This window comes from Nicotiana tabacum, chromosome 14, assembly GCF_000715075.1.
Source record: "Nicotiana tabacum cultivar K326 chromosome 14, ASM71507v2, whole genome shotgun sequence".
Lineage (NCBI taxonomy): Eukaryota > Viridiplantae > Streptophyta > Magnoliopsida > Solanales > Solanaceae > Nicotiana > Nicotiana tabacum.
The window spans coordinates 71,028,681-71,056,144 of NC_134093.1; the positions used below are offsets into that span (position 1 = coordinate 71,028,681).

The following is a 27,464-nucleotide window of genomic DNA, read 5'->3' on the forward strand; positions in this document are numbered from 1 at the left end:
ACATTCATAGCCTAGGTCATATAGGAATTTCGTCAAACACATAGTGTGCATACTTGACTAAGACTCCCTACAATGGGACTTCTTCACCCCCAACTAATTTTCCAGTCAACAATTCAGCCATCATAGTTCTAGGACACCTAACCACCTCCGTAGGCACATGCATAGCCAACCGTCTACTCCAAACTCAAGAATTACGTCTCCCATTCTTCACATACACCCAAGTTTGAGATTGAGGGCTTATGGCTTTCGATCATCATACCATAAGCCACAAAATAATAAAATCTTACTTAAACCCATTACAAAAACATTGCATGAAAGCTTAGGGGAGAAATATTACCCAGTTAGTTGAAGACCTTGTGAGTATCATCCTTGAATCTCTAATATTGAGCAAGGAATTGAAGAGTTGTAGGCTTGGATCTTCTCCCCGTCTCTCTAAATTTGTCCCCTCTTTTTAAAATAATCTGATTCCCTTCTAAAAATAACCTCGTAAGGCCTTATATCAAAATAGAGTCGGGTTAAAAAATTCTCAAAAATAACCACTGATATCAACGATCGCGGAATGCACAACAATAATGCTATGCGGTCCGCGAAATAGGACTCTAAATCAGGGTTGGGTCTGGTTAGGTCCGTGAAGGATCCGCAATTAGCAGAACAATTCTGCGGTCAACACATTGGACCGCAAAGTCTTCTTATGAAAATTCACATGCTGATTATGCGATGGATATGTGGTCTGCGGAATGGCTATCGGTCCGCGTAACCATCGTGAAATGACCCTCAAAATTAAGTTGCTTTTGACTCTATCTGTGATGGTTCTGCGATCAGCGAAACCGATTTGCGGTCCACATAGTTGACTGCAGAATCGCCATATTCTACAAATTCATCTACCTACTTCACGGTGCATTGCACAGTCGACAATTCCGTAGCACGGCAAGCAAGCTCATCGAGGAAACTACCTAAAACCTTCCGAACACATTAGCTTGACTTTGGCACTATAAAACCTTAAATCCTTGACAATCTTTTACGGGGCCTTACATTCGACCCCTTTTCTTTATACATTAACACCCGAACCAAGCCCCTTTTCTCCCTTTCATCCCTTAAAAATATAAACTTAAGTCCTCTTCCTTCCTCTAACCCATTATTCCCTTTCAACCAAACACAACGCACAAACATCACTGCCATCCCCCTTGGCTGAACACGCTTCAAGGCCAGGTAAGTTTCTTTCATCTATTCTTTTAGATCAATCTCTCTCTCTCTCTCTCTCACTCACTCATCTATGGCAATATGAATGTCATATGCCTCTTTTCTCTTTCTTAGTAGTAGTTGTGCAACAATGGTGGAACTAGTGACATTGAATTCCAAACCCATTTACCCCACACTTATTCTATTTGTTGCTGATATGAGTGTTTAACACTCAATTCCCAAGCTAATTTGGGAGGGTGAGGCAGTCCCTAACTCGCGAATACACTCACACACAAATTGTGTATTCAAAGTGTTCGATGAATTGCCTTAAAGGCAATTCAAGTCCCAATTGGAGCCTGAGTCTCTGGGATTGAAGTAATTAAATTATGCGAGGATGATAATCATGAGAATTAAGTGTTGGGTGGCTCAATAGAGCTGGGGTAGTTGCTAGAAACTTTGTGCACAAAGCTAGTGTTTCTCTTGTTGTATGAAGGCTATGGTCATCGAGTTAAGTAGGGGTAGTCTATGGTATGGATGTAATTAAAGAAAAGTATTTGTCGAAATGTCCATGTTATGTACTGATATTTTGAACTTAAACGAGCAGTAGGTCATGATTCAGCATCTTTTTACCCTTCAAATGTTTAATTCTATTGAAGTGGAGCACTGTCTTTTGACAAGTTTTGGTTTTTTTCTGATTAAGCTGCACACTTCTTGTTACTGTGAACATCAAATGAACACGCGAAGTCCGGGACACAAATTCCTTCGTAGAAGATCGTAGTCATTCATTCTTGTCTCCCATCTAAATTCGTCTGCGAATTAGTTTAATTTCAGTCTACCGACAATTAACTGAGAAAAGAAAATTGTTCTCTTGTAACTTTCTCGTGTTCTTTGCGTTTCAAAACTCGGTGCTAATGCCTCAGATTTGTTAGTTGATACAACTGTTATATTTGTCGTGCGATGTTTTGACTACAGGATTGTCCTCACAAGTTGTTCCACGTCAAGGTTACCATTTTGGCGATTTTCATGTTTCGTTAGAGCTGAATCTCATTTGACTTTGGCTTGTCCGAGATAAAAGTACAGAACTTAGAACGAAGTCAATTATGTCAGCTTAAATGAAGTACAATAATAGAGACTAACTGAGGACATAGCACTGCGTGTTGAAAATAGCAATCAATGGTGCCAATTTCATCGTTCTTCCTAAGCAAAGTTGAAATGTCGGCACACCCAAATCTAACAGAAATTTTGCACAGAAATCTTAACCTTTCTTTCTACTCGGTAACCTCAAATAAAGGAAAAAGAAAGAAACAGTTTATGGTTTCTTTCTTGGATCTCTAGACTATTTGAGTATGTCGTTTGCAGGTACTTTAAAAAGTGGTTCGGACAAAAGTAGTTGCAACTAAGGCCAAAGATCCGGCTCAGCCCAAGATCTCCATTTCCACACCACCTAAAAAGAGGAATTGCACTGAGTCTACATCTAGTAGCAAGCAAAAAGGAAGCAAGCAGCTTCTACTAGTTCAGCTCAAGCTGAGTCGCAAGAAAGAAAAAGCCTCTATTTATATCAAACATGTTATTCCTTATGGAAAATCATGGTACAAGAAATTCTTCCCACCCATGTATACCCTTGAGACGGCTAATGATGATAATAATTTGAAGGCGAGTTACAATCATATATGGGCAACCATGCATAACGTGGGTTGGGGTTTGTGTTCTAAAACCTAGGAGAGGAAAATGTGAGCTTGATTAGAGAGTTTTATGCCAATTGGGATGTTCGTTACATAGATAATTTGGTGCCTATTAGAGGGACGTTGATTGAATTTTTGTCTAGAGCATTATGCAAGGCTCTAGATGCCCTTTGTGTCAATTCAAATATTATGTGGATGTGTAATAAGAAAGTGACACATGGCACCATGCCCAAGGTGAAGTTTCTGAAGCCGACAAAAGTTAGTTGAAGTTGGTAAACTTGAGGATTCTGACTTGTGAGCACGATATGCATATTATGAGGGAGCGAGTGTAACTAGTTTATTTCTTGATGGCTGGGCATCTTGTGAATGTGGATCACTTGATGCGAGAGAAAATCGAGCAGACTAGAGCTGGCAAGTTGTCCAAAATGTTCTATGGCAATGTACTTACCCAGTACTTGTGCTCTGAGTGAGTTACAGAGATTCTGAATTGTGACACCATTATTGTGGTAGTGTCTCGAGCTACTGATATCTGGTGTACGTGGTCCAGATGAGGAAGGAGCGATCACATTGACTACTGCTGAGCGTGAGGCTCGAGATAGCTTCATGGCTCATCTCTATGGGATGTTGGATATTCAACTCCAAAATTGGAGATCATCCAGCTATGTAGCATGAGAGAGGCTAGTTACTTGAGCATTGTCCACTCAACCGTTAAACTAAGCAGTTGGTTGGGATTGGTTTTGCCCAGGTCATGCACCTAGAGGAATATGTGAACACCACTGAGCCATTTATTCACGAGGATACCGCTGAGGATGGGGCAGATGATGCCACTAATGATAATTATGAGGCTACTAATATGATTAGGATAAACCGTTCTTCTCGTATAGTTCGGAGTGACAAGGAGTTCCTTTCTCTGCCCTCGCTATTTTTGCTTTTATTGTATGTTGGGGACATTGCACTCTATAAGTGTGGGATGGTAGAATTCTCTCGGTTAGTTAATAGTTGTAGTAATATTAGTTTGGTAGTTTTGTAGTATTAATTTAGTAGTTAATTCATTTGAAATAAGAAAGAAGAGAAAATGAAAGAAGATTAGACTTTTCCCAATGATGGATCTCCTAGACAGTTTTCTTGAGGGATTAAGATCTAAAGAAAAACATAAAAAATTTGAAAATTGGAAAATAAAAAAATATGTTCTTTTTATTCTTGTTTTTAGGTAGTATTAAGTGCTTAGATAGGCAATAATTCCCCCTGATATTTTTGTGCATCGATTCTTTTCCAGGGGATGTAACTTGAACTGGGTGGCTTTTTCTTTCTGAGAGTAGTTTAGGATGTAATAAATAAAAGAAGGAAGATTGATTTGATTCCTAGGGGAAGGAAGATTGATTTGATTCCTAGGGGCCTTTTGACTTGTTTGATACCAGCATATCAAGGCCTTTGTCACGACCCAAACAGAAGGGCCGCGATGGGCTCCTGGTGCCTTACTCAACCGAGTACCAACGTAACGTATCTTTCTTATCTACTATCATGGGTAAATGATCCGGAAAGTCCGTCATGAGATAACCAGAATTAAACATAAGGGAATACTCGAAATAGGATGACCCAACATGATATACAAACATATACTTGTGATATACGGGCCTATAAGGCCGATATGATCATTTGTACACTCAAAACATAGTCCGACCAGGCCATATAAGCATCCATATATATGACATTTGTCTAAGAGACTCTAAGAGTACATAAACGTAATAAAGGTCAGGATAGGGCCCCGCTATACCAATCAATACATGTCCAAAGCATACTGACCAAAGAGGCAACTCCGTCGCAAGTGGAATGCACCACTACCTTCCATTAAGTTGATAGCCTATTAGGAGGACCCGCGAGCATAAAACATAGTGTCCCTAGGCAAAGGGACGTCAGTACAAATAAAGTACCGAGTATGTAAGGTAGAAAACATAAATAAGAACCGTAATGTAAAGAGATATATATATATATATATATATATATATATATATATATATATATATATATATATATATATATATATATATATATATATATATATATATATATATATATATATATATATATATATATATATATATATATATATATATATATATATATATATATATATATATATATATATATATATACACACACATAAACTTTTAAAAACATATGCCTCTGTGGGCATCATTATCATATCGTACCAGGCCGTAATAGGCTCGGTAAAAACGTACCCGACCATCATAAGTCTCGGTAGAATCATACCCGGCCACGTGGAGCTCGGTAAAATCCAACTAATCAGTGGTTGCACAATAGGTGTTGTACCCGGCATACTCATGAAATCACATTCTCAACCTTTCTGAGTGGCGTAAGGTCGTTGCCTCTTCGATTAAAGTTATGGACATCCATACATCAATATGAACCTCAATAATATTCAAGGATCATACATATGTGCTTAGAATAACTTTATATGGAAAGAATAACATGCACAGCCTTAGTTGCTAGGAGTAGATCTGTTATGAAATAGCGTATCGTTTGCGTTCATTTCACTTTAGATCATCCCAAATGAAATAAAGAAATGCCTTAACATAACTTTGTCATTTACTTAACAACACGATGTCGGTTCAGCCCGTTAGTAGTTCAATATATAACAAACAATAAGGGGCCATTGTTAAGCTTACGGAAGCAAGAATTCAACACAAATGAGCGACAAGCTCGTCTACAAAAGTTTGGACAACACCTCTCTTTATTCATTTCAATTTCCTCAAATCAAACAAGACCAACAGGTACATAATGTAAACAAACATATATATATATATCAATATCTAACCTTATATCCATTACAATACATTACCAAAATAGTCCACACCGTCTCACCCAATAACAAAGTGCTAATTTGCACTTTTCTATCCATACAACTTAGCTAGAACTTGAATTCACTTCAATAGTGACAATCACAACATACACAGGTTATTCCTACTAATTTCCAGCCAAAATACACTATAAAAATAACCTCATAACAGTCCAGCAAATTGCAGTAACTTAGAACTTATTTTAGGGGATTTCTTCACAAGCTCGTATTGTCAAAACATAGATAAGACTCAAATAAGCGCAAACACATGAAGAAGAGAAGATTACTTACCTTATTCATCAAGAATAAAGCCTAGAAAAGTCTCCTTTAACTAGAGAATGCTCACAACTTAGCAACAACATGAAACAAGTGATCTCCACCACTCCTACAACACTTTTAATAAAGAGTAGGTGGTTTAATCTTGGAGAAGAGGGGCTGCCTTGGGCTGTTTGGTATAGAAAAGTTTGAGATATTAGGAGAGAAGATAAAACACATTAAAATCATCTCACACCATGGGGGAGGAATGAAACTTGAAGCCCTTTCCACTTAGAACCCTAGTAGAAAGAAGGGTGGTTGTTTGGCTTGGGCGAGAAAGAGAGGATGTTGCTGAACTTTATTTTGGATGAACATGAGTGAAAATGGCCAGATGTTGGCTTTAATAATCCCTTATGGTCGACCAAACTACTACCCCAATGGGCCTCTCTTTAACCTTTAATTTGAGCCACAAACAACCCTTTAATTGGGCCTCTCATTTTAGCAAGTAGGTGACACACCTACTTGTCACCTACTTCTTCCATTAGGGTGTGTCACATGATGCCCTAATTAATTTAAGTATGTGTCTCGTCCTCGTTTAATAATCACGACACGTGTTAAGTAGCTCAAGCAAGTAGGACGGAAAGTAAGTTGGTGAAGCAGGCACGTCGGGTAAGCAAGCAGCTCATTTTTATTTGTCCAAAATCTCCTTTCTCGCGTTTAAGTGAATTCTTCAACCTCAACTTAGTCGTGTATATGCTGAACAGAAATACGGGATATAACATCATTAAATTACTTTATATACTTTCAAAGAGGATCTCATTTTCGAGCTTACATCAATTGGCTTATGTCGTACTTTTGCGTACAAAAATATGGGGTGTAACATCATTCCCCCCTTTGGAATATTTGTCCTCGAATGTTGACTGATGAGCTTATCAGTCTCATAACCTACAACCTTAAAAATACTTTAATATTGTCCATGCTATCTAGGCAATTGTTCTGTGAATAAATCCAAAGGCCAAGGCATTCCCCCCTTTAGACCTCTTTCTCACGCCACGACTTGTGGTCGGAATTGCTCCAATCTCGTAACTGTTGCTACCTTCTGTCATGCAGCCTGTATGACTCTGTCCTTGTATGTGCACCTATGCGACTTTTCTCTCCTTTTTCCTCTAACTTTTAGCCAATCCCTAGGTCTCACTTTGTGAACATATACAGAACTATGACAAGGTGTCCCTCTGGGCATCTATAGGTGTACTGATGTTCTTCGCTAGATACTTTGTTGAACTTATAACTATTGCTATATCTTATTTCATAGCCTCAATTATCTATCCTTATGGCTTTACTACATCTAGGTAGTTCATACTATACCATAACTTTTACTTTGGTTTATTATTACCGAGGTCTGCTACCCAACTCCAGGTTGCTTATCCTATATGTATAAATCTAAGTCCTTTAATGCTTCCTCATTACTGTTCATATAAAAAATAACATCCTAATCTCCTCTCATACTTTGGAACTCTTATCCATCAATTGTTGATTCATCTTAATGTTGATCTATAATCTACCACTGATAACTTGAAACCTCTTATGTAATATATCGTCACTAGGGCTCACTTCTCATCGGGGAACATCGAAAGTGATTTGCCTGATCCACCTAGGGACGATGCTACACTTTAATAACATTTCATAGCACCCCAACACGATTCATCTTATGGGGGTATTTTAATCCTGTGCAATTCATGAAATCCCTTTTCTTTGAATCATTACTCAATCAAAGGCCTAAACGTCATCCTCATATCTATCACAATTACACCCTTATTCTACTACCAGGGCAACGTTCCATCTCTTCTAAATGATCCTAGTCTTAGACTCCTCCGAGTTCATTCAGGCTATACTGAGCTTTCTATAACTTATGAAAACCATCAGCTCTCTTGTTTGATGGGCTTAATCTCAAGGTCTTACCTATTCTTGTCACATTCTCACTCACCTTTCCTTATCCTTACTCCCGTCTACCTAAAACCTTGTCACTCAACCATACTTTAGCTTGCGACCTAGACATATCTATTTATAATACTCGCAACCTTCCTTTAACTTGATAGAACCATATATTTCCTTATGTTATTCTAACAACTTAAGCGAGACATCATGTTGTCTTTAAATCTTCTTTACTCTCCTAACTCGACCTCTCGGTACCTAGAAACCATAGGCTGAAAGATATGCTACTGATGACACCACTATCATTTATGGATACTGAATCACGGTGCTTCTAGCCCTCTATCTGATGTCTGGACTATTTACAACCTTCTGGACTTGAGTATCTCATACCTTATTTACCTTTACCTTACTTACCTTTAAATCTCGCATCGTATCTTCTGTCTCTTTCATAACCTCCCTTCCACATAGGTGGAATTCACTTCCACACATTAAAGCTCTACTATAATACTTGCACCTCTGGTGCATACATAATCTGATGGGAGCTTCATACTAACTTCTTATGAGGCTGGTACTCTTCTAACTGGCTTTATCGTAGAACCATTACAGAATATGGTCGTTGTACTATCTCTCTTGTACCTATGATATTAAGAGTGATTCTGCATTATTCTGAATCACGATTTCTATAATTATCTGTGTCTAATAATCAAACTCCTGATTTACTTAGCTATTGTAACTCTCAGGCTTCCTCTTCTCTCTCAGCCTTCATGTAGGCTTAAACTGTCTTCCAATCTGTGGCTCATGGTATTAGTTATTACTTTAGCCTTTCATGGGTGTTGTGGAACATCCATGTTATAATCTTCTAACAATTCAAGCCTTTGTCTGTAACATGGACAATTCTTTCTTTTATCTTATACCAGAGTCTCCTATAACTGTAAGAATGTCAACATATATGTTGTATGGATAATACTCTGAAATCTTAAGTGCGGTCATAACGTAACTAACTCTGGGTCATAGAGCAAGTAATTCCTTTTGTGCCTTCTCAGTTGTCTTTAAATGTAAGCAATTACTTTTTCTGGTCGTTCTGCCACTTGTTGCATAAATACTTGACTTATCTTAATGCCCACACATATTGGAATTTTGTGTAACTCATATGATCTCGAATATTACTTTTGATTTTATTTCCCGTTCATTAGTCACGATAGGTGCCACTTTCTTATGGAGTGCATATAATGTTGTAGTGAGACTGTTGTTACAAGATAATTTCTTCTTCAGGTCACTATGCTTAGGTCGAAGCCTTCTTCCTTATTTCCTCATCCAGTCTTTTGTTATAGTACTTAGGGGAGACCCTCTGACTCTTGTAAAGCTGCGAGCTTATTACATCGTATACCCGACATAATTTTTGATGTTCTTACTCACCTATAATTATCCTTAGTTACTTACCTCCCCGCCCTTGTGCTCGTAAGGGTTCTTCTGAAATGAAATTTTTATTGTCTCCCCAGTGGCACTCTCTTTTATTTTCATAACACTTATACGGTACCTTTAACTACCCCAACTCCTATCTGAATATTTCTCAATAATTACTATGTCATATCTGTGGGACTTAATTTCCTATATTTGGGTTCATTACATTTATCTTGCACGATCTGCTAATTTATATGTATCCTCTTGTCTAGCCATAACTAGACTCTTCCTGAATCAACTATTAACTACTCGTTGGTCCATTCTCATTTCTATATTCCGCGTAATCTCTCTTGGGTTATTTTATTTGTCTTAACTTACCTCTTGAACTGGCTCTTTATGTATCAAGTATTCATTCACACTTATTTATCAGTAACATCCTGGGCGAGAACCCTTACTACCTATCCCCGGCATCGTACTTGCATAATGTTTTGGAGTCGTAACATATCTGTAGGATCTGAATAAATGCAATCTCATTCCTTTTGCCTTTTTACTGCATTCTTCCTTCACTATTCCATAGTTACCTGAACCACATAACCACATAACTCTGACTTAATACCATATCACACCATATTCCCCCTTTAGAGGAGTACTGACATTTAATGCTATGAAGATTTACCTATAAATGTTTTACCTCTTCATCTTTGCCGTCTTTTCTCGTCTTTATTGACTTTTACTCGCTTTGCAGTAACCCTTCTATACCAAGGATAACTGAATTAATTACGCACGAGGGTGACACCTAGTGCAACTGGCACACTTAGTCCCTTAAGCTTAAGTCTACTCACAGTGCTTGCTTTAGGGAAGTATCTTCCTAAATGACCTTTAAAGGTTATTCTTCTATTGTCCATTCTATTATTGCCGGAAAGCGATCTCTAAAATTCTCATGATGTCGACTATTATCAAATACTTTGGACCTTAATTCATGTTTGATTTTTTTTTCTTGTTTACTAGCCCATTATAATTTCTATTACTCCGGGGGGGGGGGGTCTAACTTAGCCTTCTGATAACCACGTTCGGGTCACCAACTCATTTCTCGAAATGAGGATATGATTTTATGGCTTATACTCTTTTATTGTCTCAAGGCTTGTCTCCTTTTGTCTTTTCCTTCACTTGACTATAGACTCTGTGATCTTGTCATATTTTGATTACTGTTATCACCCATTTATCACATCTTACTCATAACGCTTAATTTACTCTCTTCTTATTCTCCTACTAATATTTCTATCTATCACATTATTCTAAAAATTTCAACAAAATATTCTTTCGATTTTAGCTCCCCTTGCTCCATCCACTGGCTCTTCGGGTCGCCTAACATTCTCTCTTTACTAGGGACGGGAGCCATGCTAAGGTAAATATTTATCCCTTCTAGGATTTCGGTGCTTATCTTCTAAATTTTTGAACATTCTAGTATTCATATCTGATTGTACTATTCTAGATTGCACCATCTGGGTGTCTCACAAAGAGAACTATTACCATGTTTGCAATATCCTTCAAAAATTTTAGCTAACGCTAACAATCCATCCACCATTTTGGATTACTCTAACCCCAGCTGGATCCTTATATCCCATCCTTCCCTTAAACTGTATCTGTTAGCTCCCATAGGGCATAACTAAGATGGGTTTGGCCAATTTTACATACCTTTGTTATTGTTGAAGGTAACTTAGAATGCTTATATTTCTCTACCTGAATTGGAAATACTGATAATCTACATTAACTGGGTATCTCGTACCCTTCTTAACCTAATTTTTGTTACTTGTCGACACTTAATACTTTTACCTTCTGATACTCCCATGGCCTATTATTCGCGGGGTATGCTAGATATTCCCGCTATGCTAGATATTCCCATCTTAGGGTCTTAAGCTGGAAATTTGCACATCTGGTATGCACGATCTAATAGGGGCTCAAACTAGGCTACGCCGTCATGAACTCTCTTTCTATTAGTGCCCTTAACCGTTGTTGTATTAGCCCTCTGGCTAGCCGTAATATTTCTAATTGCAAACATCTTTGTATCATTAGCAAACATAAGTACCGACTCAAACTCTTATGACTCATCTCTATAGCACGATTTGGATTTGAAAGAAAAGTAGAAGACTCCTAAATGCCTTGTAGCTTCCTGTTTATATAATTTGGTGCAAAACACATTTATAAACATGGCTTTACTAGACATGACTTGTAAACTCACTAGGTTAGAACTTCTTTGATTCCAAGTTTGTCACGACCCAAACCAAAGTGCCGTGATGGGAACCTGGTGCCTTACTCATCCGAGTACCAATATAACGTATCTTTATTATCATACTATCATGGCTAAATGAGCCGGAAAGACCGTCATAAGATAATCAGAATAAAACATAAGGAAATACTCGACATAGGATGACCCAACATGATATACAAACTTATACATGTGACATACGGGCCTATAAGGTTGATATGATCATTTGTACACTCAAAACATAGGCCGACCAGGCCATACAAGCATCCATATACATGACATCTATCTACAAGCCTCTAAGAGTACATAAACATAATAAAGGTCAGGACATGGCCATGCCATACCAATCAATACATGTCCAAAGCATACTGACCAAATAGGCAATCAGGAGTAAGAGGAGTGCACCAACACCTTCCGCTGTGCTGATAGCCTACTAGGAGGACTGCCAACCTATCTATCGGGACTTGCATGCATGAAATGCAGCATCCCCAGGCAAAAGGGATGTCAGTACGAATAAAGTATCGAGTATGTAAGACAGAAAATATAATAAGAACTGTAATGCAAAGAGATATAGAGAAGATACAATCTTTAACATTTGAGTGCCTCTGAGGGCTACTGACATGAAATGCATGATACATATATATATACATAATCGTTTAAAAATATACACCTCTGTGGGAATCATCATCATCATCATATCATACCCGACTGTAATAGGCTCAGTAAAAACATACCCGACCATAATAAGGCTAGGTAGAATCATACCCGACCAGGTGGAGCTCGGTGAAACCCAACTGATCAGTGGTTGCACAATAGGTGTCTTACCTGGTCAACTATAGCGCGGCTCAGTAGAGTAAAATAGGTACATATATATAATTAATGCTAGACTCATGGAATCACATTCTCAACCTTTCGGAGTGACGTAAGGTTGTTGCCTCTTCGATTAAAGTTATGGACATCCATACTATCAATATGAACCTCAATAGGATTCAAGGATCATACATACATGCTTAGAATAACTTTATAAGGAAAGAACAACATGGATATCCTTAGTTTCTAGGAGTAGATCCATTATGAAATGGTGTATTGTTTGCATTCATTTCACTTTAGATCATGCCAAAGGAAAGAAGGAAATGCCTTAACATACCTTTGTCATTTAATTAACAACACGATATCAATTCAGCCCGTTAGTACTTCAATATACAACAAACAATAAGAGACCATTGTTAAGCTTACGGAAGCTAGAATTCAACACAAATGAGCGACTAGCTCATCTACAAAAATTTGTACAGCACCTTCCCTTATTCTTTTCACTTTCCTCATATCAAACAACAAGACCAACATGTATAGAATGTCAACAAACATATATACATCAATATCTAACCTTATATCCATTATAATACATCACCAAAATAGTCCACACCATCTCACCCAATAATCAAGTGCTAACTTGCCCTTTTCATCCATAAAACTTAGCTAGAACTTGAATACTCTTCAACAGTGAAAATCAAAACAGTACTCAGGTTGTTCCTAGTAATTTTCAGCCACAATACACTATAAAAATAACCTCATAACAGTCCAGCAAATTGCAGTAACTTAGAACTCATTTTAGGCCATTTCTTCACAAGTTCGTATTGTCACAACATAGCTAAGACTCCAATAAGCTCAAACACATGAAGAAGAGAAGATTCTTTACCTTATGCAGCAAGAAGAAATCCTAGAAAAATTTTCCTTTAACTTAAGAATGCTCACAACTTAGCAACAACATCAAACATGTGATCTCCACCACTTCTACAATATTTTTAATAAAGAGTAGGTGGCTTAACCTTGGAGGAGAGGGGCTGCCTTGGGATTTTTGTTATAGAAAATTTTGATATCTTAGGAGAGAAGATAAAACACATTAAAATCATCTCACACCATGGGGGAGGATTGAAACTTGAAGCCTTTTTCACTTAGAACCCTAGTAGAAAGAAGGGTGGTTGTTTGGCTTGGGAGAGAAAGAGAGGATGTTGCTGAACTTTATTTTGGATGAAAATGGGTGAAAATGGCCAGATGTTGACTTTAATAATACCTTATGGTCGACCAAACTACTGCCCCAATGGGCCTCTCTTTAACCTTTAATTTGGGCCACAAACAACCCTTTAATTTGGGCAGTAGGTGACACACCTACTTGTCACCTACTTCTTTAATTAGGGTGTGTCACATGATTCCCTAATTAATTTAGATACATGTCTTGTCCTCATTTAATAATCACGACACGTGTTAAGTAGCTCAAGCAAGTAGGACGGAAAATAATTTGGCTGAGCAGGCACGTCGGGTAAGCAAGCAGCTCATTTTTATTTGTCCAAAGAGGATCTCACTTTCGAGCGTATGTCAATTTACTTACGACATACTTTTGCATACGAAAACATTGTGTGTAACAGCCTTGGCATGTGCATTACCTTCCCTGTGGATTTTAGAATTTTTGATGCCTTGAAAAACTAGATAACATGCTTTGTGCCGCATATGCTCATTTTCTTGACTCGTATTTACAGTTGTATGCTTAATAATTCTGGACTCTGTAGAAACTTATTTTGATTTAAGAGTCGGAATGGAATCGTGCTTAGGGGATCATGTGCCATGTGTGAGGTGAGTCTTTGTGTAGTTCATGCTTTGCATTTGAGTCTAAAACATTCCCAACATATGAGTTGAAACGAAATCCTAGGTGTTCCTCAATTTGAGAAATGCTGTTAGGCCTTGCTTGACCCGTTTGAGCCTTGTGGCCTACCATTGTTGAAATTATTCTTAGTTAGCCTTTTTAGCCTATAAATATTTTGTTTGGCACCCATATTACAAGACTATACCTTTTTTTGTTTTTAATTGATTCTTTTTGAACCTTTTACCACTAAAAGCACTTAAATCATAAGAATAAGTGCTAGAAAAAAGTAAGGAGGGAACATACGTAGCTTTTGAGTGAAATGAAGGAAAAGAAGAAAGGTACATATGTGTAAGAAAGAAAAAGAACCAATAGCTGAGAGCGCAAAATACAGAAAAGGTGTTGTAAAAAATACTTATCGTGAAAAACAATTATATCTTGTCCTTGATGAGTTATTAATATGTGATGTTCTTATAGAAATGGGAGTGTTATGGGGTGATCTTGCGTAATGGTATTTGAATCTGGGTTATGAAAAAGTGCGCTTAAAGTTAAATATTATGATGTGTTAAAGTGATTAGAAGCGATAGTCACTATTTTCTAAATATATCCTATTTCTGTCCCTTAGCACACATTATAACCATAATAAATCCTAATTGAAAGGGCCTAAATTAGTATAGGTTTACATAATGGATAATCCTATGGTACCTTTGTATGCATATGACTTTCTATGTGAGAGTGAGTGAATTCCTTCATATGAGTGAGTCCTTAAATTATATTTAAACTCTTAGTTTGAATGTGTGGACTATTTACTTTCTTTGATTTGTTGTGAGGCCACATGATTTCACTACAGATAGGTGACATTATTAGACTTTTCTGTTGGAGTAAGTGTTCAAGCCTGTGAATACTTTATGGTAATGAGTTAAATTTTGAGGCTAGGATGTTATGAGCTTGTTGTCTGTATAGCTTGAATTATTTGAAATATTTTAGGCATGATAAAATTGTAATGACCCGGCCGATCATTTTGTGTATTTGAGCCTTATTCCCCTATTTGATGTTTCCCGTATGTTTGATGGTTGTTTTGTGACATGCGGGTATGGTTAGTTTGGTTCCGAGAAGGTTTTGGAATAAATTGGAACACTTAGTTCCATTGTTGGAAGCTTAAGTCATAAGAGTCAACCAAGGTTTGATTGTTATGTAAACGACCTCAGAGTGGTGATTTGATAGTTTATGTAGGATCGAATTGGGATTTTGGACTTAGGCGTATGTTCTGATTTGGATTTGGAGGTTACTAGGATGTTTTGGCTCTATTTGACGAAAGTTGGCAATTTGAAGGTTTAGAGAGTTTAATGGTTTGACCGGGAGTTGACTTTGATAATATCTGAATCGAAATGTGGTTACGATACTTGGAATAGGTTCATTTTATCATTTGAACTTGTTTGCAAAGTTTGGATGTAATCCGGATTGGTTGGGCTTGAATTGGACGCTTAGTTTGAAGTTTGGAAATTCTTGAACTTAAGAGAACTTCAATTTGTGGTTTGACATTTGATTTGTAGCTGTGATGATAGTGTATGTGTTTGGAGACTTTGGATAGGTCTGGGTAATATTTATGGACTTGTTGGTGTGATTGGACAGGGGACGGCACAAGTTTCAAACTACCTGGAGCATTGTTAGAATTGCAGATTTTTGTTCGAGTCAGGTTCTTCATCGCGATCGCAACGGGAGAATCGCGATCGCGGAGTGTATTATGAAGCTGGGGGGAGATTCTTCTTCACGTTTGCAATAGTGGGGTCGCATTCGCGATTAGTGCGGCAGATTGGGTTTCACGTTCGGGCCTTGATGGTCACGTTCGCGTAGCAGTGAGGAAGACAGGGAATTGGCAGGTGCTTGTCCTTCGTGATCTCGGGAGGGGGCTCGAATTCAAGTAGACCTGGGGAGACTGTGCATCGTATCCGCGAGGGTGAAGCCATGTTCGTGAAAGGTTATTTGAGGCAGTGACTTTTTGTACTTCGCAAACAAGATGCAATGACCGTATTCACGAAGGGAATCGCTGAGCAGAACACTTAAGTGTTATATTTCGGGATTTTACCCCATTCTCTCATATTTTGAACCCTACACGTGGAGAGGGGCGATTTTTGAAGAGGGTTTTTCACACAAGGAAAGTGGGTAAGTGATTTCTACTTGATTTTGATATTATATCTTACTTCCCCATGGATTATTACACATAGACTACGGGATTTGAAAGAGAAATTTGGAGGTTTTGACTACAATTTTGGAGAGTGTAAATTGGGAATTTTGGAGTCGATTTTTGCTCGGTTTTAGAATCTAAACACATATTTGGACTCAGTATTTTATTAAAGATTGAAGCTTTATTATTTGGAATTGATTCCTATGGCTTTGTTTGATGTTATTGAGTTGTATTTGACTAGATTCGACTCGTTTGGAGGTTGATTTGAAAGGGAAGGCTATTTTGGAAGGTTGAAGACTGTCGGGTGGAGATATGTCTCTTGTCTATCCTTGTAAGAGAAAATTCTCTCGATATGTAATCTATTTGCCACTTGTTGCTCGATTTAGGAGCCACGTATATGTGCGGTGACGAGGGTATATGTGTAGCTAGTTTTGACATATCCGGTAAATATTCGGCGTAAGATTATGCCTTGTTTTGATTATGCGAAATTCTCATTTATGTTTTACTAATTCTATGACTACATGATGACTTGTAATTGTGGCTTAGAAGCATGCCTAGGGTTATGACTTGTGATTTGGGCATAAATGATTGTTTTGCCACCTCGGGCTTCTTTATTCAACCGTAATCATATATTTGTCTTGTTAATTCATGACCTTATAGTTAAATGGCTTATTCATTCATGTTAAATATTATGGTAAAACTCTTGAACGATGAAATTGCGTGTTATATCGTTGAGATGAATTGAATTACATGATTTGCCGAAGCCATCTTTACCCATTTGTGCTTTTATCAGCCTTTCTATTATTATGATTCGATGCCTTTGATTATGCGGCCTCATATGCATATTATCTATGAGTTGGAGAGCTGAATATTTTGAAAAGATAGAGTTTTGGCACCACAGATATTATGAGCGGATATTGAATATTGATGAGATTGTTGTAGATCGGGTGGCATGCCGCCACAGGTATGTGTGTGGATCGGGTGACAAACCACCACAGGTATATGTTGGATCGAGTGGCACACCGCCACGGGAATATTTATGGATTGGATTGCATGCCACAAAGTTATACTATATATTTGTGGATCAGGTTGCACGCCATAATGATGCTTGGATTTGGTATCGTCCCTTCAGAGTCAGGTGATTACCCATGTTACCTTGGGCCCTGTGAGTGCAAGATATTCAGATTGATATTGATTTGGACACTCGATCTATGTTAGTTGTATGGATTCATGCAGAGAATCGGCATTGGAATGTGAGCTTGCATTGGTAGCGTAGACTCATGCAATGTCTCTTATGATCATAGATTGTTGTTGCCTTATATCCTACTGTGAAAGATTTGAGATACCTGATATTGTGTATCTCCTATTTGAAGAGCATGGCTACATATGGGCGCTATTGTGTTGTCTTGAGTAGACTTGACTGATGATATCATGCTTTATTTCATGTATTGTTCATGACTCTTATGATTATTGAATTGATAGTAGGTCCGACTATTGACATCTCACCACTACTTCTCCGAAGCTAGACTTGATACTTACTGGGTACCGTGTTTCTCGTACTCATACTACACTTTTGTAAATTTTGTGCAGGTTCTAAGGCTATCTTTGGTGGAATACACCCAAAGGAGTAGGAGTGCTATCAAGAGACTTTGTGGTTAGATTCTTACTTGATTCGATCTGTAGCACATGGAGTGCTCCCTCCCCTACTCTTTACATTTTTCTTTGTATTTCCCATTTCTGGACATACTTTGTATTCAGATTGAGATTCTTGTACTCATCTTAAATGTTTGTGACTAGTTGTGACACCCGAGTTTTGGGATAGAGTTATGATATAGTTGTGGTCATGTAGACCGCGTCTGAGATTCATGCATATATGATATTGGAAGTTATGACTTATTTCTCTTAATAATTGTACTTTATTGATGTTGTTAAGTGTTGGGGTGCCTAGCGAGTGGGTTAGGCTCCATCATAGCCTTTTGTGGGATTTTGGTTCGTGACAGGTTGATATCAGAGCCCTAGGTTTTAAGGGTCTCACAAATCACAAGAAGGCCTAGTAGAATCATGTAGATCAATACAAAGATGTTAATATCTATCTGCGAGAAGCTATAGGGATTTAGGAAAAATTTCCCTTCTCCTTTATTCTCATAAGTGTGTTGATTATTATCTAAGCCAAAACACGTGCTTCAGCAATAGCCGATGATAGAGAGGCAATACCTCTAGCTGCAGCCACGAGGGGTAGGGTTAGGGTTGAGACAGAGCACCCACCAGGGGTCGCACAGTGGAAGCTAGAGACAGAGAACCTGCTAGATCCCATGAGCGAGTTCGGACAATATCAGTGGATCCGTCAGTAGATCAGTTGGTTGACGATATGATTGAGGCCCTTACTCTCATATAGCACCCAGAGGGCTTTGTTGCTGTCCTGGTATTCTAGGAGGACATGGCCAAGATGGTCAATTTTATTGATGCTTTGACTCAGGCTGAAGTAGTTCTAGTGGCTCCGGCCACATCTCAGGATGGATGGGGAGTTCAGACACCTATCACTCAAACTCCGGAGCAGCCTCCTGCACCAGATAGGAACATTGATTTTGGTATTGATTTGGTGTCAGGCATCAGCCCATATCTATTCCATTGTATCCTATGGCGTCAGCTGAGTTGAAGGAATTAAAGGAATAGGTCTGGAGTTGTGTAATAAAGGGTTCATCAGGCCTAGTGTTTCACCTTGGAGTGCGTCGGTGTTGTTTGTTAAGAAGAATGATGGTTCTTTGCAACTGTGTATTGATTACAGGAAATTAAATAAGGTTACCATCAACGACAAGTATCCATTCCACACATTGATGATTAATTTGATCAGCTTCAGGGTGTGAGGGTTTTCTCAAAGATTGACATGAGATCGGGATATCACAAGTTGATGATCAAGGCTTCCGACATTCCTAAGACGGCTCTCCGAACTTGTTATGAAAATTATGAGTTTTTGGTGATGTCTTTTGGTTTGACTAATGCCGAAGTAGCTTTCATACATCTAATGAACAGTGTGCTTTAGCCTTATTTGGATTCTTTTGTCATTGTGTTCATTGATGATATATTGGTCTATTCCCCTAGTGCTGAGGAACACGAGCAGCATTTGAGGATTGTGCTTCAGATTTTGAGGGAGAAGAAGTTATGCTAAATTCTCCAAGTGTGAGTTTTGGTTGGACTTAGTGGAATTCTTGGGCCACGTAGTGTCTAGTGAGGGTTCAAGGTAGATCCGAAGAAGATTGAGGCAGTTCAAAATTGGCCCAAACTTCTACTGCTATAGAGATCCGGAGTTTCCTAAGTTTGGCTGGTTATTATCATCATTTTGTGGAAAGGTTCTCATCTATTGCAGCTCCATTGACTAAATTAACTCAGAAGGGTGCTCCATTCAGATGGTCTGACGAGTGTGAGGAGCGCTTTCAGAAGCTCAAGATTGCTTTGACTACAGCCCTAGTTTTGGTATTGCCTTCAAGATCGGGGTGGTACATGGTCTATTGTGATGCTTCGCGTATTAATCTTAGGTATGTGTTGATGTAGGACGGTAAGGTGATTTTCTATGTTTCGCGTCAGTTGCAGACCCATGGGAAGAACTATTTGGTGCATGATTTGGAGCTAGCAGCTATTGTACACGCGCTCAAAATTTGGAGGAATTACTTATATGGCATGTTTTGTGAGGTGTATACATATCATCAGAATCTTCAGCTTCTGTTTAAATAGAAAGATTTGAACTTGAGGCAGCATAGGTGGTTGGATCTACTGAAGGATTATGATATCACTATTCTCTATCATCTGGGGAAGGCTAATTTGGTAGAAAATGCCTTGAGTAGGATGGTAGAGAGCATGGGGATTTTAGCATACATTCTAGTTGTGGCAAGTCCTTTAGCTATGTATGTTCAGGCATTGACCAATAGATTAGTGACACTGGATATTTTGGAGCAAACAGAGTCCTTGCTTGTATTGTTTCACGGTCATCCTTGTTTTAGCGCATCAAGGCTCGTCAGTATGATGATCCTCACTTGCTTGTCCTTAGGGACACGGTGCAGCACGGTGATTCTAAGGAGGTGACTATTGTTGATGATGGTGTATTGTGACTTCAGGATCGAGTTTGTGTTCCTAATGTCTATGGCTTGAGGGAGTTGATTCTTGAAAAGGCTCATAGTTCATGGTATTCTATTCATCAGGGTGCTACAAAGATGTATCATGACTTGAAGAAGCATTATTGGTGTAGGAGGATGAAGAAGGACATTGTTGGGCATTTTTCTAGGTGTTTGAATTGCCAACGAGACAAAGTATAAGCATCAAAAACTGGGTGGTTTGCTTCAGAACATTGATATACCGGAGTGAAAGTGGGAGCGCATTACTATGGACTTTGTGGTAGGATCGTCGCGGAATTTGAGAAAGTTGGTGTCATTTGGGTCATTGTTGATCGGTTGACCAAGTCGGCACATTTTATTCCGGTCATGACTTCCTACACTTCGGAGCAGTTAGCTAGGATATACATCAGAGAGATTGTCCACCTGCATGGTGTGCTTGTGTTTATCATCTCAGATCAGGGCACTCAGTTTACCTCACACTTTTGAAGGGCTTTTCAGCGTGAGTGGGGCACACAGGTGGAGTTGAGTATTGCATTTCACCCTCAGATGGATGGGCAGTCCGAGCATACCATTCATATTTGAGGATATACTTAGGGCATGTAGTATTGATTTCGGAGGTAAGTGGGACATGTTTCTACCATTAGCGGAGTTTTCCTACAATAACAGCTACTAGTCTAGTATCCTAATGGCTCCATATGAAGCCTTATATGGGAGGCGGTGTCATTCTCAAGTTGGTTGGTTCGACCCCGGCGAGGCTAGGTTATTGGGAACAGACTTGGTTTGTGATGCTTTGGAGAAGGTGAAGTTGATTTAAGAGAGGCTTCCCACAGCCCAGTCCAGGCAGAAGAGTTATGCTGATCGGAAGGTTCATGATGTGGCTTTCATGGAGGGCGGGAATTTTCTTCTTAGAGTTTTGCCTATGAAGTGTGTAATGAGGTTTGGGAATAAGGTCAAGTTGAGCCCGAGGTTTGTTGTCCCTTTTGAGGTGTTGGAGAGAGTCGGCGAGATTGCTTATAGGCTTGCTTTGCCTCCTAGTCTTTCAGGAGTTCATCCAGTGTTCCATGTTTCTATGCTTCGGAAGTATCATGAAGAGAAGTCACATGTTTAGGACTTCAGTATAGTGCAGTTGGATGCTAATCTGGCTTATGAGGAGGAGCCGGTGGCTAGTTTGGATAGGCAGGTCCGGAAGCTCAAGTCTAAGAAGATTGCATCAGTGAAGGTATAGTGGAGAGGTCAACCAGTCAAGGAGGCGACTTGAGAGACCGAGCATGATATGCGGAGCATATATCCTCAACCTTTTTGGCATTATAGGTATAATTCTAAACTCGTTCTAGGACGAATATTTGTTTAAAAAGGGGAGAACGTAACGACCCAGCCCGTCATTTTATGTATTTGAGCCCCGTTCCCCAATTTGATATTTCCCGTATGTTTGATGATTGTTTTGTGACTTGCGGGATGGTTGATTTGGTTTCGGGAAGGTTTTGGAGTGAATTGGATGCTTAGTTCCATTATTGGAAGCTTATGTTATAAGAGTTTACCAAGGTTTGACTTTTGTGTAAACGACCTCAGATTGGTAATTTGATGCTTCCTATAAGTTTGTATGATAATTTTGGACTTAAGTGTATGTTTGGATTTGGATTTGGAGGTTCCTAGGATGTTTTGGCTCTATTTGCCGAAAGTTGGCAATTTGAAGGTTTAGAGAGCTCGTAGGTTTGACCAGGAGTTAACTTTGATGATATTGGAATCGCAGTCGGATTGCGATTCCGGGACTTGGAATAGGTTCAATTTGTCATTTGGGACTTGTGTGCAAAGTTCGGATATAATCCGAATTGGTTAGGCTTGAATCGTGACTCTTGGTTTGAGATTTGGAAGTTCTTGAACTTAATAGAAGTTCAATTTGTGGCTCGACCTTCGATTTGTAGATATGATGATATATTATGTTTTTGGAGACTTTGGATAGATCGGCGTCGTATTATAGACTTGTTGGTGTGACTGGACGGGGTCCCGGATGGCTCGGGTGAGTTTCGGATGACCCAGAGCATTTTTGAAATTGTAGATTTTTGCTGGTGTCAGATTCTTCAACGCAATCGCGGAGGGAGAATCATGATCGCATAGTGTATTTTGAAGTGTGGGGAAGATCATTCTTTGCGTTCGCGATAGTAGGGTCACGTTCACGATTGGTGTGGCAGATTGGCTTTCACGTTCATGCCTTGGTGGTTGTGTTTGCGTAGCAGTGAGAAAGGTTGGGAATATGAAGGTGCTTGGCCTTCGCGATTACGGGAGGGGGCTCGCGTTCGCATAGGCCTGGGGCGACTGTGCATCTCGTTCGCGAGGGTGAAGTCGCATTCGCAAAGGTTATTTGAGGCAGTGACTTTTTGTGCTTTATTGCTGGGCAGAACATTTTAAGTGTTATATTTTGGGATTTTATCCCATTCTCCCATATTTAAAACCCTAGACTTGGAGAGAGACGATTTTTGGAGAGTATTTTCACACAAGGCAAGAGGGTAAGTGATTTCTACTTAATTTTGATGTTATATCTTGTTTCCACATGGATTATTACACATAGATTATGAGATTTGAAAGAAAAATTTGGGGGTTTTGACTATAATTTTGGAGAGCGTAAATTGGGGAATTGGGAGTCGATTTGGACACGGTTTTGGAATCTAACTACATATTTGGACTTCTGAGATTATGGGTAGTCAGAATCTACCCCTTGACTCGGGTTTTGACTATGTGGGTCGGGTTAACTTTTGTTTACTTTTGGGGATTTGATAAAGATTAAAGATTTATTGTTTGGAAATGATTCATATGGCTTTGTTTGGCATTATTGAGCTGTATTTGCCTAGATTCGACTCGTTTGGATGTTGATTTGAAAGGGAAGGCTATTGTGAAGGTCTGAGACTACCAAGAGGAGGTAAATCTCTTGTCTATCCTTGTAAGAGGGAATTCTCTCTATAGGTGATCTATTTGATACTTGTTGCTCGATTTAGGAGCCATGTATATGCGAGGTGATGAGCGTATACGCGTAGCTAGGTTAGTCATATCCAATAAATGTTCGGTGTAAGATTATGCCTTGCTTTGACTATGCAAAATTCTCATTTATGTTTTACAGATTCTATGACTAGATGATGACTTGTAATTGTGGCTTAGAAGCATGCATAGGGTTATGACTTGTAATTTGGGCATAAATGATTACTTTGCCACCTTGAGCTTCTTTGTCGAGCCGTAGTCATATATTTGTCTTGTTAAATCATGATTTCATGGTTAAATGGCTTATTTCTTTCATGTTAAATATTATAATAAAACTCTTGAACGATGAAATTGCTTGTTATATCGTTGAGATGAATTGAATTACATGACTTACCATAGGCATATTTAGCCATTTGTGCTTTTATTTGCCTTTCTATTATTATGATTTGCTATCTTTGATTACGTGGCCTCATATGCATACATCTAAGAGTTGGAGAGTTGAATATTGTGAAAAGATAGAGTCTTGGCACCACGGATATTATGAGCGGATATTGAATATTGATGTGATTGTTGTGGATCGGGTGGTACAGCGCCACAGGTATGTGTGGATCGGGTGACATGCTGCCATGGGTACATGTGTGGATCGGGTGGCATGCCACCACAGGAATATTATCGGGTTGCACGCCGCAATGTTATACTATATATTTGTGGATCGAGTTGCACGCCAACGTTATACTATATATTTGTTGATCGGGTTGCACGCCGCAACAATGCTTGAATTTGGTACCGTCCCTTCGGAATCAAGTGATTACCCAAGCTACCTTGGGCCCTGTGAGCGCAAGATATTCAGATTTGGTATTGATTTGGACACTCGATATGTGTCGGTTATATGGATTCATGCAGAGAATTAGTATTGGAATGTGAACTTGCATTGGTAGCTTAGACTCATGCAGCGTCTCTTATGATCATTAACTGTTGTTGCCTCATATTCTATTGTGAAAGATTTGAGATACCTGATTTTGTGTGCTATCTCCTATTTGAAAAGCATGTTTACATATCAGCGTTATTGCATTGTTTTGAGTAGACTTTACTGATGATATCATGTTTTATTTCATGTATTGTTCATGCCTCTTATGATTATTAAGTTGATAGTAGGTCCTACTATTGACCTCTTTCCACTACATTTTCGAGGCTAGACTTTATACTTACAAGGTACCATGTTTCTTGTACTCATTCTACACTTTTGTATATTTTGTGCAGGTTCTGAGGCTAGCTTTGGTAGCATATACCCAGCGGAGTAGGAGTGCTATCAGGAGACTTTGTGGTGAGCTGTTTACTTGATTCGATCCACAGCACATGAAATCCTCCTTTCCCTACTCTTTACGTCTGTATTGTATTTGCCATTTCCGGACAAACTTTTATATTCAAATTGAGATTCTTGTACTCTTATTAGATGTTGTGACTAGTTGTGACACTCAGATTTTTGGATAGAGTTGTGAGATAGTTGTGGTCATGTAGACCCTGTCTCAGATTCATCCATATCTGATATTGGAAGTTATAACTTATTTCGCTTGTTTTATTATCTTAAATCAGTTAATTGCTTAATAATTGGACTTTATTGATGTTGTTAAGTATTGGCTTGCATAGCGAGCGGGTTAGGCTCCATCACGGCCTTTAGTGAAATTTCGGGTCGTGACAAAGGTTGGGGAAGTGTGTAGAGAATGCATATGGTAAAGCTTAATTGTTGTTATCAACCATGATTATATGTATAGTGTGTCTTTGAACTTTGTGACTCCATGAGGTGAATTTGTGTTAGTGTAGATGTTGGTTGATTCAAGGGAGAGCAAAGATTAAGTGTGAGGTGGTGATATTCGGCTAGAACTACATGTATTATGAAGTTATTCTCCTCAAATTTTAGTATAATATTGATGATTATTATGAGTTTGGAGCTTAATTGTGTTGTTTATGTGTGTAGGAGCACTTGGAAGCAGATTGGATGGAAATTGCACCAATTTGCACCAAAATGAAGAAGTCAGAAGCGGAAGAAGAGATCAGCAGCGAGTCACCTCAAACCGCGATTAACGTACGCACGAGAAGTGGCGCGAGGCACCTCAAACCACAGCCGAGTCCATGCGCCAAAACAGGTGCGTCGCACCTGCCGACTTTGTCCGACGAGAATTTTTTTCTTTTTTGCTTGGACTTGGTTAATATCATCCGGGACTTTTCCTACCCATATAAATGTCCCTAAACTCGTTTTGACTAGGGTTGGACCTTTCTTGAAGAAAAAAACGCTGATGTAGCACTTTAGGGAGCACAGAATCATAGAGTTTTTCTTCCCTTCTTCTAGTGTTTGTAGTTTTATGCTTTCAAACATAGATATGATTGTTAGCATGACTATGAGTAGCTAATTTTTTTCATCTAGGATTTTTGACTGAACCTTCTGTAGGATGAATTTTTGATACATTTTGATTAATTGAGCCTTTGAATTTCTCTACTTGTTCAACTACGTGTTTATATTAGTTAATTGAAGGGTGGTGCCTATGTATTATGTGTTGCTTCAGAAAGAATGCATATTTTGGTTGTTTTGAACAACGTCACTATGATGCATATGAGAGATCAATATTGTAGGTTCAAAGCAGGTTTAGAAATAACGAAGCTTTGATGTGATCATAATGAGCTGTGAGAAATTGCTAGCTAGAGTAGCTCGAGAGAATACATCTAATAAACAATCGTAATTGATCGAGAAATAATTGCGGCAAGTTGAGTGCCCACGATCCGTAAAGAATAAATTGTTAAAATTATAGTTAACATAGCGAGAAGGAATCCGACAATTGAAAAAGTCATAACTCTATGCCTCCTTATTCTTGGATTTCCATTTCCTAATTGGTTGATAATTTTTATTGCATAATAGTATTTGCAACATTTTTAGTTTAAACACTCAACAACACTATTTGATAATTCAGAATGTTGTTTCACTTGAATTCTTGGCAATAGTGAAAGTTGTAGCAAATATGTTAGTTTTCTGTGGGATTCGACTCTGCACTCTTCAATCGAATTATATTTGCGGTGACCGCTTAAACCTTTTTATAAGACATAGTTGGATGTGATCAATATCCTTTCACTGGACCTAGAAAACTCTATCCCAATGAAATATCTTAGTTCACCTAAGTCTTTTAGTTTGAAATTCTAATGCAAAGCTGCTTTGGCTGGTTGAATCTCCTCCAAGTCATTACCTGTCACAAGTAAATTATCTACATACACAAGCACTAGTACAAACTTGTCATTGACAATTTTGGTAAACATGGAATAATAATTCTTGCTTTGATGGAAACCAAATTTTGGAAGGGCTCGAGTCAGTTATAAGTTTCACTATCTAGATGCTTGTTTTAAACCATACAAAGATTTGGGTAGCCTACATACTTTGTTCTTCCCCCGGGTACTAAATCCCTGAGGCATTTTCATATATATCTTCTTATCAAGGTCCTCATTTAGGAATACATTGTGCACATTGATTTGAAAAATGCACAAATCTTAAGGGTTGTAGTAGCCGCAATAGCTCTAACAGTAGTAAGCTTTGCTACATGTGAGAAAGTATCATGGAAGTCTAGACCTTCATGTTGTGTATATTCGTTACTAAGTAGTCTAGTTTCTACTGAACCATCTGCATTATACTTGATCTTATATATCTATTTGCAGTCTATGGGGACCTTGCCAGCAAGTAGAACTACTACCTCCCAAGTATGGTTGTCATCTAGAGACTGAATCTCTAGCTGCATTGTCTTAACTCATCTTGTGAAAAATTAAAAGGTTAAATATCAGAAGAAAAGAAAGCAAGAAAGGACTAAAAGTGTGTAGGCATGTGAGAATAGGACACAAAATGTTGAAAAGGATAAGAAGAGGAGTTGGTTGTGGAACGTAAAAGAGGGTGAATATAATTTGTTAACCAGATTGAAGGTTCAGTACATCTGCTTAATCTTCTAAGAGGGACAGAATCAG

At 38.6% G+C, this 27,464-nt stretch overlaps 1 long non-coding RNA gene across 1 annotated transcript; it reads left to right on the forward strand.

Annotated features, from left to right (window-relative positions):
• Nucleotides 1-1,038: 1,038 nt before the first annotated feature.
• Nucleotides 1,039-25,909, forward strand: LOC142169146 (uncharacterized). The gene is made up of 4 exons (XR_012698886.1): nt 1,039-1,209; nt 17,983-18,046; nt 24,729-24,792; nt 25,444-25,909. It is a non-coding gene; the product is annotated as an uncharacterized LOC142169146 (long non-coding RNA).
• The last annotated feature ends 1,555 nt before the right edge of the window (nt 25,910-27,464 follow it).